Source organism: Anas acuta, chromosome 5, assembly GCF_963932015.1.
Source record: "Anas acuta chromosome 5, bAnaAcu1.1, whole genome shotgun sequence".
Lineage (NCBI taxonomy): Eukaryota > Metazoa > Chordata > Aves > Anseriformes > Anatidae > Anas > Anas acuta.
Window position 1 is genome coordinate 48910867 of NC_088983.1, and position 12038 is coordinate 48922904.

The 12038-nt window shown below is 42.7% G+C and overlaps 1 long non-coding RNA gene across 1 annotated transcript; it reads right to left on the reverse strand.

The window, feature by feature from the left end:
* Positions 1–1381: 1381 nt before the first annotated feature.
* On the reverse strand, positions 1382–2917 carry LOC137856598 (uncharacterized). Its single transcript, XR_011096616.1, has 2 exons — positions 2781–2917; positions 1382–1855 (listed from the first exon to the last, which is right to left on the reverse strand). It is a non-coding gene; the product is annotated as an uncharacterized lncRNA (long non-coding RNA).
* Between the last annotated feature and the right edge of the window lie 9121 nt (positions 2918–12038).

The window sequence follows — 12038 nt, forward strand, 5'->3', positions numbered from 1 at the left end:
TCACGGCTAATGCATGGCATTAGTCCATACCACAAGTTGTGCAATGTTCTGCAGCAAAAATATTGATGCTTCTTGGGGATTAAGAGTGTTATTTCAGCGTAAGTTTGATGAAAGAAGGGAAGGCAGGATTGAAGGAAGGATAATTTTGCTGCAAAATGAATTTTGGCAAGTTAATTATGGGGAAAAAGACCCTCTTTCTTTACCCAGTTAAGAATTACATATTCATCTGTTTCTAGAAGCTTTTTTTTTTTTTTTCAGTTTGAATTTCAAGCTGAAGCAAGACACTACTGAAAAAAAAAAAAGAAAAAAAAAAAAAAAAAGAAGCCCTTCAGAAAACACATATAACTGGGGCTAGAGGGCTAGAGGAGAGAATAACAAAAAATTTTACAAACGACCGTCTCTCTCTCAGTGGATAGTTTCAGCAAAGTCTCAAGAATTTGGGGCATCCCAAAGAAGCACGAAGGTTCCTCTCACCAGACCAACCTCCTGTAATTTGTGGCTGCAGTGAAGGGAGTCACGGCCACAGATGGATGTGGCCAGCTCTGCACAGAGCAGGCACTTGGTCTCAAGTCACTCTGGGAACCTCTGATGCCAACTAAATGCATGTTCGGTGGCCTCGGTGGCTATATCTGAACAGTTTAATGAAGCAGAGTGAAGAAACTCTTCTCACTCGGTCGGTTGAGCCATGACGCTCCCTCAGCCTTCTCAGCACACTTTTTAACGTGCTCCCCAGTGGTTCCTGGACGTGTTTTGGTACCGGCCGCTCCCCACAGCAGCCTGCGTGCGGCTGGGGCTGAAGCTGCAATGTGCAAATCTCCTTCCCGCCCCAGCGGCGCCAAATTTAAGCTGCTCCTCACATTTCCTGGCCAAGGAGGCCCCTGTGCTCTGCCCAGGCGGGTGAAATAGTCCTGCTTGCAGGAGCGACGCCTCCACTACTCTGGGTAGCAGGGAGATCGTGCTCGCACACCCACCCTTTGGACTCTGATTCATGGGCTCTACCCATTCACGCTGGGCTGATCCGAGAGATTAGCTGCACAGCCGGCAGCCACACCTGTCTGCTGGGGGTTGTTGCCCTGCGATGGGGGCAGCAGAAAGGCAGAGGATCAGCTCCTGACACTCCCCAAGGTACATACAGGCTGATAAACCTGTATGAATGGCTGCTTTGCTTTTGGTTCATGTTATCGTGCCTTCGAACGTGGCAGTAGTTCATGACCCCTCAGCTGCAGCTAAATCAAGTTCGAAATAATATTTCCTGTGTAAACTCTTTGAGATGGAGTTTGCCTTTTAACTGTTACATATTTATTTTCCAGAAAGCCTGGTCTCTACAGAGAGTGGCAGTTGGTACTCCCATTAACCATAACAACAACAACGAATACCAGCATGAACCAGACAATGAGTTTATTAGATGCCACAAACACCATTATCGTGCAGCACAAATGCTTGTGTCATACAGACGCATGCTTTGATTCTGGCTAAAAACCAGAGTGCTGGCTTTCTTCCAGGGTGTTTCTGCATGTCCATAGCTGCAGGGTCAGAGCGGCGGGTGGACACGGCACAGGCCAGCCCGGAGCCAGGCCATCCGAGTCCGACAGGTAAGGGAGGGATGCTCCGCCATTACGCAACGATTTATTTTAGCAAGATCACTCCATCTCAGTCTAAAACCAACACTCATGCATATTAGAGGAATCTCTACCCACCAGAGTTTGCATGTGGTGTTTTTGCTTATTAAATTCTCGAGTCCTCAGGTCATCATTTGCATTGTGTATCTTCCTCTCTTGGGCTGACAATGTTGCAGTATGAAAACACTGAGGCTAATTGTTCTGCTATTACAAAGGCTTCTTGAAACAAAGCAGGTCTGGAAAATAATTCAGAACAGGTGCTCAGTAAATGGGAAGTTCAGTTGTCCGAGTAACAGATACCACACAGGGTTACCAGCTCTGGCATTTGCTTATATTAGTCTCCAGCCATTTCAAGCCTTCAGTAATAGAAAGGTAGCTTAGAAAACCTCCATGGCTATCTTCCATATCTAAATGCGATGAGCATATCATTATTATACCTTTTGCATAACTACATATGTTTTTCTGGAGCTAAGTTTGGCTTTTTTTTTTTTTTTTTTTTTTTGGTAGGGTGTTGTAATCCATCCTGCTGAATTTAGGAGAATGGCATTGCTATAGAGTCCTAGATTTCTGAAGTTTTTACAGAAAGGGTAGCTATTAAATTCTACAAGAATTTCCAGGAGGAAAATGTAAACATATGCCTTTATTATGACTTCAGTACCTATTTATCCCTAAACTGTAGTAAGAGAAAGAAAACCAGTGAAAGGAGAGGAAGCTGAACATCCTGTTGCAGGTTACTTGCTAAATCTGTCCTTTTCCTTTAACTGCAGCTGTTAATCAGTGGCAAAGAAAAGCAGGATGACAGCTCAGACAAACACAGGACCAACCACATGAAGATACGCTGCATTTTAAGAAGTAGCTTCTACATTCATATTACATAAAGGATTTTTAAATATAAGTTTTGATTTGTTCCAGGCAGCTTTGTATTTGCAAGCAAAACTAAACAAATCTAGCAACGTCAGAAATATAACTAAAAGTTAATTGTCAAATACTAAAAAAATAAAAACAGGAAAAATAATTTTAAAAAGGGAAATAATTTTAGAAGTCAGTCTGAAGGAGGTTAAAGTTTGTTATTGCTGGTGGTGGTTTTTTGTGTTTGCACAAAATAAAATATCTTTTTCTTCTTCAATAAAATGTAAGTAACAGAATGAGAGAAGAACTTACTATGATGCAGGAATTCCAAAACAGATCCTGCAGAGGTTGTGCTGTGAATTGATCCCGAAAGAAAAACTAGAATACCTGTGTTTATGCTGGTCTGTGAAATTCAGTGTCTGATTCAGACAGACATTCCAGGAAAATTGCTTACACATAATACATGAGTAGCTCAACTACAAATGCACTGGCAATTGTAGCAATATCCAATTACAGTGTTCGATAGTCCAGCAACATTACTTTATGGTAATAACCTTTACTAGTAATTCCTTGGTGTTTGTTTTATGTATACTTTAAAGATGGCTCATAACAGAGCATGCTCATAATTACACGACTTTTTATAATTATATATATTAATACATTTTACCTCATCAATGCAAAAAAAAATATGAGAAATACTCACGCTTAGTTCAGGCAGGGGAAATTTAATAAAGGGAAAGATTTTACAAACAAACAAACAAAAAACTCGTATGGAAATAAGCACTTATCTCTCTTCCCGCTGTGATACCTCCATGAATAAACAAGAATTGCTTTGTGCTTTTTTTCATTAGCAGATTGTTTTGCAGAATTATATGTATTTGGTTCATTACTGAATGGTGAGTTGCAATTAGGGATTTCCTAGGTGCTAGGCAATGACCTAGTAATTCACTGTGCTGTAGTGGCTCTCACATTAACCCCCTGCATGTATACACTTGCACTGCAGTCAGTAGCTAACCGATGGAGTAAATGAGGTGCAATTTACTGCATGTGAAGAGTTAATGAAGAGTTGTTAATACACTCTACAGTCACCATTTAGTGTACTACTCAATTACATACCTGGGAAGAGGAGCTTTGGGTCTGATCAGAGGACAGTTTTGTGGATCATTTCTCTTTTTTAAAGGCCTGTTAATTTATCATTCCTTAGCTGATAGTGCTGATCTCCATAAAAATGCATGGTAACAATCCGGTAGAAATGTTAACTAATTGTTTAATGCTTTTGGAGTATGCATTTAATGCATTTATACTGCATACAGAAGTGCCTATTTTTTTAATTACCAGTTGTGAAATAGATGTATGCAGATACCTGTGCATTATGTGAATGGATGTATTTATTCATGTTTTTCAGAAAGTTTTTAGAAAGGAATTCAAATATTTACAGTAGATTTAGGAGCATCATAAAATTAGGTTTCTTAATAAGTAGCTTGTTTTCTTTCTAGAGGTTATGAATCACATTTTATGTTTCTTAACTACCTAGGAGTAGTTCATGAATAATCAGTCATGCAAAGCTGTCACACTCGGTTAAATAGCTCAGTCCTGTTTTTACTGCTTCAGTCCTTTATATCTTTAATTACCTTTATTTAGCTGATATAAATCACCCTAGACTGCATGCTCTCCTAAGCAGCCCTGCTTTTTGCACGTATTTTACAAAGTACTGATCACACTTCTGGTGAAGTGCAAAGTACAACTACTATATCTCTCTTTCTTTGGCATAGTTAAGAAAATATTTTCCATACTCTAATCATTTTATGTAGAACGAATGAACTCATTCTTTTTTTTTTCTGCTTTTTCTTAGACATAGTTCACTGCATTGGTATTTTTGCTTGGTTGTCTTCTCATGTAGGTACACACATTTTTGTTTTATGCAAAGCCCTGTGTAAGAATGTCATCTTTTCCAGCACCTTCACTACTGGCACAAGCTGCTGCGGATACTCAGCCCAAATTTCATTATCAGGAAGCTTCTTCTCCCCTGTTTGCAATTGGATCTGCACTCCTGCACGCCTGAAGAGCTTTGAATCCCAAACTCCTCTGTACAGCTAGTCTCTAGTTAACAGCAGGATACCCTATGTTTAAGAAAATAATTCACTCAGAAGGGTTTTGATAACACAAACAACATTACTGTCATAATAAATGCTTGGAGAAGCCACTTGGTGACCTAACCTACTCAATCAGGTTGTTGTAATGAAAAAGCGATGATGTGTTAAAGTCATAGTAACTCGAAAAGCCAGTCGATGGCAGCCAAAAACACACTCTGGCTAATGTGAATGTCACTTTCCATTTATTCTCTCATAATCTATCTGTCATAGTGGACAGACAAATTTGCTATAATGGCTAGGTGTCTGCAGATTAAATGTGATTAATTCTCCAAAATGAAAGGAGTGCATCTTCATGCAAAAAGTTAATTAGGTTCTAAAAATTGTCTTGCAAATCTCCAAAAGAAAGACAGACACAAAAACAAAGAAGATAAACTAGCTGGATTATTTCAAGATGATAATTTAGTTAGATCCATTACCTCAAGTTCTCTCCATTTTTTTGCATGTTTTAACTTCTGTTCAAGGACCACAGCTGATTATATGCATGTATGTGTATATGAATGTAAGCAAATGACTGCAGCTGAGCAGATGAATTCAGATGCCCTATATTCCCGATACTGTAACAGGCTTATTACTAAGGTCAAGATATTCCATGTGTATGTGAAGGTTCAGACAAGCTTTCTCTCTCCCATTGTCCCTGTCCCCTCAAGCTTTCATCTTCTTTTCAAAAATTTCCCTTGAAACTTCCAGCTCATGAGTGAAATGGCAACATCTATAAAAACAATACCTACCGTGAAAATATCTGCTAAGGAATAGCTGCATAATGTCAAACACATCAACAAGTCATTAGCACCCTAAGCTTCTGATGCATCGTCTGACATCAGTGGTGCCTGCAATCGGACTGGCAGGGGCTGCTGTTCTGGATGTTCTTGCTTTTTCAAATTCCTCTTTGCATGTTCACTGCCAACTGTACAGAACTGATACGCCTTTTTGATGAAACAAAGGGCATATTATTGGACAAGCTGCTGATTACAATATGTTGTTATTTGCATATCTAAATGCTGGCTTGTGAGTAATTGCTGTAGGCCTGGGAATGGGTGGGTTTCTGTTAAAGTGACTCAGTCTGCAGCTTTGCCTAGTATGGGAGCTTTAGTGAATAATAATCGCCAAGTATTCTCCCGTTGTATGTACACAGAAAGATAAGAGCTACTCTTTCCAGTGCAGAGAGACCGTCATCACTCAGTACAGACAAGATAAGTCAAGCTTTTGCTCTAAAGTGAATTTTTCTCGGTGTCAGGTGAAAACATCAATATTTTCCATCATAGGAAGCTCTGTGAAATTTTCAGAGGTTTCCCTCATTTTCTAACCATGCTTGGAGTTTCAAATTTTCAGAAGTTTCCTTCATTGTCTAACCACGCTTGGACTTTCCAGGACCTAAAGTGGTCAAAACTTATGACCCCACTTGAGTCTGCTTCTTTGAGTTCTCTAATGCAAATGTTTTGTGTTTTCCAGGCTGCAGACGATGCAGCTAACAAAGTCATTTGTGCCCTAGATCTGAACATATTACCTCTCTAACTGGGATCCAGTTCCAACATTTTCCTGTTCATCCTCTTCCCTCTCTAACTACTTACCTTACCTACCTTTTATACCATTGCCCTTCCACCTTTTTAGCAATCAATATCAAAGTGCCCTCCAGTTCTCCTCCTCCAGTTCCTGGGGTTCTTCCAACATACACTCTTTTCCTAACAAGCTGATGAAGCTGCTATCTGGCACACTATCATGGGTACACCAGTGCTAATAGTGCAGGGCAGGGGTGATATACACCTACTACTTATTTATTCCCTCCAAACTAAAATGTGCACTCCCTTCACAGGCACTCAAGAATCAAACTGGGCAGAGCAGCTCCAGGTACCCACCCTTTGAAGGGAAAATCCCAGGTAAGAATCAAAATGCCCCAAACTCTTTATGACCTGTAGACCTGTTCCTTGTATAACAGGTGTTTCCAACACTGGAACTTCAAGTGTTTTTCATGGCACTCCAGGCTTTGGAGATGATCCAAATCTCCTCTGGAAAGACCCTTGTGATATACAGGTGTATTTTGCATGCAACGAGCCATTGTGTCACTTGTTCCCAGTCTCTCTGGACTCCGTCACTCCCTGAGAAAATGAGTGCTTCCTTCCAAGTCCTCTGATGAACAAAGACCATTCTCAAGATTTTAGAGCTCCCCACACAGTGAAGAAATTAATTTGGAGGACATAGACAGTGAGGCATTAGTGAAGACTCTCCTATGCTGCATTTAGCCAAAGAGCAAGTGCTCCCTGTACCGTGCCTGGGCACAGATGAGGGCACATGGGTCCTGTTGTCCCACCATGCCCATACCACTCCCAGGTTTCTTCTGGTGGGCTGGGACCTAGTGGTGATATGTGGGGGTCGGCATGTACCTGGGCTTCACCCTGGTGTAAATTTCTGTTGTGTAGTAGTGTCTGTAATCAGACTCAAGGGTTCAAAAGCTTCCTGATCCTCAGTTCGAATGCACGTGTTTTACCTCCAACAAAGCTCTCCAAATAGCAGTGCTGTTAAGGAATCCAGTGGACAGGTGGTGAACACTATGTCATGGAGATGACCTACCTGGCACGTTTTAGGAAACACAAGAAGCAAGAGAGAAGGGCAAACAAAGGACAGGTGTAAAATGGCTGCGTGAAAACAGTGTCTGGACCTTCTCCCCTGTGTTTGTAGTTCCTGCAACACTCAGATCTTTCTTTTCACTGTAAGAGCACTAGCGAAAAATGGGACCTGGCTTGTTACATGAATGTTGCATAGTAGACACATTTCTGATGAACCTGTGGGAGATGACTCCTGGCCTTGGTCTAACGAAGCTAATCACCTCCTCATGGTCTATTCAGCATTTCATCTTTCCTTAGGTTGCCAGAACAATTTGGAAAAGTCGCTATGTGAGCACTTTTACAGATAACCTCACGGAGAAATGAGAGTATTAGGGAGATGATGGACATCTTTGTTTTAGCAGTGCCATTTATAAGAGATAGTCGAGATAGAGCTGCTGTGCAGGGGTGGTGGTGGAGCAGATGAAGAGACAATCTCTGTGGCTTGTAGCTGCTCTCAAGTCTGCCTCTCCCTCAGCCACATGGCCAGAAGGCATTTTCCAGCCCAAGTCTGTGCAGTACAAAGCCTTCTCCTAGATTTTCCTTGAAAATGACTACTGTAAGGCAGAGGGAATAGGAAAAGCTGAAAAGTGGATAAAATGTGGTTGGGAGTGGTGAGGAGAGCATTGCCATGTCCTCCTGTCTCCTGTGTGACCATTCCCAGTTGGTGGCAACCTAACCCATCCTAATGCTGGTTCTGACGGTGCTTGCAGCCTGGCCTCACCAGTTCCTGGCTCAAAAATGAAAATGACACAGGGGTGGCGTGCCGTTTTCTCCAGCACACAGCCATTGCAACACAGGTCCAGGGAGAGAAGGAGGACATGGGAAGGCCTGGACTGCAGGAGGCTTTGGAGGCAGTGTTACTTGGGGAATGCCTTTATGCAAATAAAACCACTTCTGCTAGACTTTCTTTTCCGTGCACAGTGCTTTTGGTTTCTGCAGAGGAACTGCAAGAAGCCTTGGACCCTGCTAAAATGTCTTCAGCTGGAAGTGCCCGTTGGGGTGGGCTACCGAGAGGCATCATTGCTGCCTCCCTGTGAGGACATGACAGTGCAGGAGGCAGGGGGTGGAGGAGCCTGCTGGCAGTAAGTGTCCTGACTGGCCAGGGAGCTGCCAGGGCTGATTGCTGAGCTGATTTAGGCCAGCTGAGCACCCCAGCTCTGGGGCTGAGCTAGTGGGGTGGGGGAAGTAGGTTGGCTGCTTGGGCCACCAACAGCTCTGTGCTTGTAGCTCTGCTGGTACAGGCTTTGGTGCCAACTGTGGCTGCATGTACAACCAAGCTAAGGAACCTGACCCCTTGGGTAGCACTGTGGTGGGATGGAGACACATTCCTGGGAGATGTCTCTGTGCTCTTGTGGCAACCTGAGCAGCCTGGTACGGATGCAGAGCGGGTGTCCTGGTGGTGCTGCAGGGCTAAAGATGGGACAGATCATCTCTGTGAGAATTCGAGTGCTGGCACATGATGTGAAGGTACAGCGATGTGAACCAGTGAATGTTGCTTTACCGTGTATGTGGTAGAAGGCTTGGGTAGCTCCAACTGGGAGCAAGTCCTCCAGGCTCCCCTGGTTGCATGCTGAGAGCTGAGGGGTGCTGAGAGCCAAGTGCTCCTGAGGTTTTCTCTCTGCTGAGATCTTAGGCAGGCCATTTCCAAGGTGCCCTGCGGGTGCCCCTGTGCCACGGCTGCGTGAGGAACTGGAAAGTTGGGTTTTCAGAGCTGTGCAGAGGGCAATCCTACGGGCAGCGTAGGTGCAGCCGTCCTGTTCCTGGTGAGCCTCTGGAGAGAAGGGTAGGAGTGCGCTGACCTGGTCTGCAGGCAGGATTGAGTAGGTGATGATGCCCTCTAGTGACTTCCCAAAGAGAAAATAGGACAGTGCAGCTACCGAGGGAACGCTTTTCATCTGTGTAAGACCTACGGTGATGAAGAATTCAAGTCCCTTTTTTTTTTTTTTTTTTTTTTTTTTTCTTCTCTGACCGAATGCAGTTTTACCATATTTATTGCCAGCAGCACATTAAATTGTTTCCGCATAACAAGAGCGTAGTGGAACATTGGGCTTGGTAAAGTTTTGGTTTTTATCTTACTCTTTTTTCGTTAAAGAGTTCTGTTCTGCTAGAGAAGGGTTTGTACAAAAGAAAATACACAGCTTACTAGTCCTCTTATTAAAAAAAAAATATTTAAATGTGCTATATTTTCATGCAAATGTGCTTAGTCATATTGTGCCTGTCTCCTTGTTATGGGAGTATCCATAACTCAAGTTAAAAAATACATATTAACTAGTTTTATTCCTTGCACTGTCTTAGTGGGTAATGCTTAACTTTCTGAGAAGTCTTTGTAATCTGGGGAGACTTTGTGATGAAGTCTTTCTGAAAGCCTCTGCTGTGAGATCTATTACGTGCACATGCCCATTAACTGTTGTTCTTGGATTATATTTGGGTCCTGTTTGGTATCCCTTTTTTTGGGAAGGGAGCTCTTTAAGACTAGAACTTTGTTGCTGTTCCATTCTTTTGTAAACATGTTAAAAACAATGATAAATAATAATTTCCAAATAACTTCAAGTCCAAAAACTCTTACTTTCCCTGGTATTTTCACCATGGTTTATGGCCTCAGTCAAAGGTGAAGGACTAGAAGAATGAGGGGGGAGAATATCCCCCTATGTGCGATGCAAAGGAGCTACCACCTATATCTTCATCGCCTCTTCCTTGTCTGTAGAATGCATGAAAATGGATAAAGATAATAGCGTGTATACACATTTTACCTTATACTGAATCCTTGTCCTCCTTGTTTGGTTTGTGCCTGGTGTCCTCAAATGCTCAGTTAGTGCACAGGGTCACTAGGTGAGGGCTGTCCTCCTGCTCTGTGGCTGCAGCCAGTGCAGCAGGACCTTGGCCCTCGCTGCAGCCCCCAGCTCCACACTGGGTGAGACCGAGGCTGTGTGAAGAGACCCTGGGAGAGGGGAGAAGGAGGTAATCATGGGGATGGGAGAAATGGGAAGGGACAGTGAGGAGAAGAGAGGCAATAAAGGAAAGGATGTAGGGAAAAGAAAGCTTCCAGATTCAACTGGACTTTTTTTTTTTTCTTTTTTTTTTCTTTTTTTTTTCCTCAATACTGCTCCTTCCTCCCAAAACATGGGAAGCAGAGAGTATGTTGGCACAGGGTAAATGGTAAGGAAGGAGAGACAAACAGAACAGAGAAAACTGTTGGAAGTAGGGCAGACAAACTGGGTAAGTGTCACAAGGTACCTCAGCATTTTATCTTTGCTGTAACTTGCAAGTGACCATCTGAAATAATCAGAAGGTATCAATTAGATTAGCAACAAGAATTCAGTGGGTGGAAAAGTGGGACAGTCCGCTTATATTATGCGTGTCAGTGCATATGACCTCTGTGCTAATTCGAGGTGTCTGTTTTTGCCAGTCCAGGGTGTTCCTTCAAGCTGACAGAAAAATGCTCTGGGCGGAAACAGATGTACTTAATTAGGAGCAACACCAATCTGTACTTTACTACTTACAGATCTCAATTAGAAGAGGGTTTGAAATGTGCTAAATCCTGCACTACAAAGTCCCTATGGACAAAGAACCCTGCCTGCAGCACCTCCCCTCCAGGAGGATGAAGTGAGGAGTGAAATACAGGCAGATGTCTCTGTTTGTTTGGTGCTCAGTGTCCCCAGTAAGACAGTCAATTATCAGTTAGTCTTATGCTTTCAGTATACTTTTGTGCACAGGTTTTTATATACAGGTGATGTTTCTGATAAATGGAGTGAGTTTACTGGAGGAGGTGAAAGAAAGCCTCTGAATTAGGGATGAGTAGGTGTTTTCAGGAGATGCTTAGGAGAGTGTCAAATTGTCTTAGTGCCCTTCTGTCTGTGCTCCTGGACCATGCCTCAGCAATTGCTCTGCCCGACTTCCCCCTGGGGAGCAGTGCTCCCTAAGGTTGTGCATCCCCATCCGCAGAGGGCTGTTCTGGTGTGTTTGTGGTCTTTCCACAAAGAGTTATTACAGGGTGCACAGGTGCACTATGCCCAAATGCCTGCTTGAGGTGAGGTGGGCTCAGGGCTTGATAACAGAACTGGGGAATGCCTCACTCTCATGTCCCTTTTGCTTCCAGGAAGGTCCAGGGATATTCTTTAATGAATTAATAATTAATTTCAATTAGGAATTGCTGGGGAGGTGTTATTTATGTAACTTATCCCATTACAAAGCTTTACAGTGGAGCTGGAAATTTTTCTTTCTGGGTGCTTCATCTGTTGGTTGGGTGTGTTTTGTTTTGTTTTTCTTTTTTTTTCTAGTTTGCTTGGTATTGATCAGTATTTATTGTTTTGTTTGCTCTGGTTTCCTATTTTTAGTGTGAAGTAGTAATCCATGAAAATAGGTTTTCAGAGTATTTCAGTTTGTGTGCTCCAGTCACAGGGCTCCAAAGTTCCCTGGTTTTCCTTTTAGTCTTTATTCCTGGATGTCATTTGATGGAGCAAAATCAGCTCTTCAATTTACTTAAAGGTTACCCTATGCTGTCTCAGTTAAATTTTAACCAAAAATGCTGTTCACTGCAGTTCAGTGATCAACTGAGAGCCAATTTACTGTCTCTTCACAGACCTTGGTTAGGAGGTGTTCTAAAATGCCCAGCAAAAATACTGTAAACTCCCCCGATCCTGCCAAACAAACCTTTAAACGCTGCTGTTCTTGTTGTCAGGCTTGTCAGAAGCTCTGTCCATGAGTTACCAGCACAGAATCAGGGCAGCCTCTTCTAATAAGAGGCTTTTATTTTACTTGTTCCTTCCTTTTGCTCTTTGAAAGCCAGGGAAGTAAAATTCTTTACACTATAGGTAGTA